The following is a 3,223-nucleotide window of genomic DNA, read 5'->3' on the forward strand; positions in this document are numbered from 1 at the left end:
AAAAATCACAAATCAGTTCAATATCAGGGATAGCATAGCAATCGCAACAAATTGATATGAAGAAGGAATGAGGGTGAAGAAAACAGATCAGCTGCCCACAGTAGCAATTTCAGGAATGCTCAAAGATCTTCTTAAATAGCCAAGCATATATTGTCATTGGAATGGGAGTAGTGAACATATTTTCCCAGCCAGGGCATTGTGCATGTGTTGTGCCACCACAGAACAGGCCCTCATGTTCCAGCTTGTAAAGGAGTGGGCAGTGCCCTAGATCAGGGGTGTCAAATGTGCAGCCCAGGGGGTGGATCAGGCCTCCAGAGTGCTCCTATCAGACCTGTGAATGTGCGTGTGTGTGCATTTTGTTGACTTGTTATGTCAGGGCTCTCCTGGGTGCAACTGGGTTTTCTCTGCCTTCATGATCCAGTCTTTTTCAGTAGGAAAGCAATGAGAACTATTTAGATGAGGAATAACACCAAGCCAGTGAGGCAAACTAGGTTGAGAGTGTATGTCCAGACCAGTTCACCCAACACATTTCCTTTGTAGACTGGGGATTTTAACTTAGACTTCCTATATAAGTTGGCTGATACTGACTGCTATACATTGCTGTCTCTGTATTCTTGCACTGCCTCATAGGAGTTCTAGTTATTTCTCTGGGGAATGCTATAGTTTTGTAGAAAAGCGCATAGCCCTCAGTCTGGGTCATAGTGCCTTTACATGTTCTTGACCAGCACAAGAAGCCACATACGTACAAAAGCTCACAATGCCCAGCCATTTCATGTTTTCCTCTGGGTCTTAGACACAAAACATTGACCATGAGATTTCTGTAATGATTGTCAATAAATCAAAAGTAGGCTTGCAACTTACAGGTACATACCTGAAAAACACCTGAACAGCATACTCAAAATCGCTACAGCACAGACATTGTCTCTAGATTTTGATGCAATAATTCAGAGCCAGATGTGTAAGTTATCAGAGACTGTTAGACAAAATATCACAAGAGTGCTAATCTTTTAAGCATGTTATAAGTTTTTTTTTAATTAAATTGTGTTTGTGTCTTTTATAAAGTTTATATCTCTGCTACCTGGCATTACATTTTATGACACACATGGCCTGGCCCAACAAGGTCTCATTTATGTCAGATCTGGCCTTCATAACAAATGAGTTCAACACCCCTGCCCTAGATGTCTATCTGAGAGGTCAGGGATGTATGCATTGTAGGAAACTGTCCTTGAGATAAGATGGTCCCAGCCAGGGCCGGCTCACCCACCAGGCAAACTAGGCAGTTGCCTAGGACACTGGCAGGGTGGGGGTGCTGAATTCAGCCTCCCCCCTCCCCCTAGGCAGTTTGGGCCCCCCGTGCCTCCTCCTCCCTCCCTTCCCCACCCCAGGTTGATTTCAATGTCCGGAAGGGCGATCAAGTGCCGCTCCTGGCTGTGTAAAGGCTCCCCCTGCCAATCAGCTGATTAGCAGGTAAAACCACGCTATGCACTCACTCAGTGCTGAGTAGGCCAGCAGCAGCTCAAACAAACCGCGTCCAGAAAGGGCATCGCGGCTGCTCTCTTCTCCACACTTCCTTCCCATCCAGGAAGTGCAGAGGAGGGACCAAAAGTGGCGCCCTTTCGGGATGCGGTTCATTCAAGCTGCCACTGGCCTGCTTGGATGCTGAGTGAGTGAGCAACATGTTTACCCGCTGATTGGCGGGGGGGGGCAACTTTACACAGCCCGGAGCAGCGCTCGATTGCCCTTCCGGACATTGAAATCGAGCTGGGTGCAGAAGGGAGGGAGGAGGAGATGCAGGGGGGGCACAGTGCCATGGGGGGAGGTGTGGGGGTGCTGTGGAGGGGGGTGGCAGGCCACCCAGTCTGCCTAGGTCACCATGGGACCTCGGGTCAGTGCTGGTCCCAGCGCATTAAGGCTTTAAAGGTTAACATCAGTAATTCAAATGGGGTCCAGAATCAAATAGGCAGCCAGTTCTGATACCACACTATACTCTTCAGGTAGCATTCTAGTAGTATAATCCTAAAAGGAGTCTTCAGCTGATTTAGATTGAAATGAGTTCTAATAATCAGTTTCAAACAGCAAAACTTGGAGTTGAGTCATCACCACTTGCTGAAGAACCTTGCTCAAACACAATATTTGATACTAGCCTAAACATTTTTAATACCAGTGAATCAAACTGAGGCTTTGTTCTTGTTTGTTTTTTAAAGGAGTTCAGGTTACTTCACTGACTCCTTTAATTCTGCTAGGATCTTAATCTGTTTACAACAGACCTCAGCATCCTCCTCCCCCAGTCAGGTTTTTACAAGCAACTCTAGTAAGCCAGGAAGTACAGGGATCCATCATGGTAATCCTTACTGCTCCAAGAATCCTGTCCACATCTTCAGACTGAGAGGTGTCCATGGAAGCCTGACAGACAATGCCTCAGAACATCTACAATTAAACCTAAACCCACAGAATCCACGTCAAAGAGATTATGAGCAATTTTATCTGCAAAATGGTCCTTGTGGCTTACTGATGCCTTCTCCAACTTCCTTTGAGGGTTAAGATGCAGTCACCACACAAATGAGCTCTGCACTGATAGTGTGATGGTAAAGGAAGTTTACTTTGTGTCAAGTGACCAGACTCTCTCCTGATTCCAGAGAGGAATCCAGGCAATAGTAATGGTTTGATAAGGTTATTGCAAGGAGAATTAAGGTACAGCCCATACTTCGTAGGACAGTCTTGTAATTACTCACTGTATGAGCTTTTCCTGTGTGCACAGATAAATCCAGGAGATGACTGATTTTTATGTGTGGATCAATGAAAAGAAAACTGTAAAGGAAAACCAGCACAAGGATTTTAAAATTGTTTTGCTAAACTGATTTGGCCTGGCCAGGATCTGGATTGGGAGATGAGCATGTAAACTATTATCTCCATGGAAGGACAGGACTAAAATGAAACAAGAACTCTTTACTTTGTTGTTGTTCAGTCGCGCAGTCGATTCCAACTCTTTGCGACCCCATGGACAAAGTCACGCCAGGCCCTCTTGTTTTCCACCATCCTCCAAAGTCTGCTCAAATTCGTGTTAGTTACATCAGTAACACTGTCCAGCCATTTCATCTTTTGCCATCCCCTTCTTCTTTTGGCTTCTGTCTTTCCCACCATCAACGTCTTCTCCAGTGAGTGCTCGCTTCTCATTTGGTGGCCAAAGTATTTGAGCTTCAGCTTCAGCATCTGATCTTCCAGG

This window comes from Heteronotia binoei, chromosome 5 (genome assembly GCF_032191835.1).
Source record: "Heteronotia binoei isolate CCM8104 ecotype False Entrance Well chromosome 5, APGP_CSIRO_Hbin_v1, whole genome shotgun sequence".
Classification (NCBI taxonomy): Eukaryota; Metazoa; Chordata; class Lepidosauria; order Squamata; family Gekkonidae; genus Heteronotia; species Heteronotia binoei.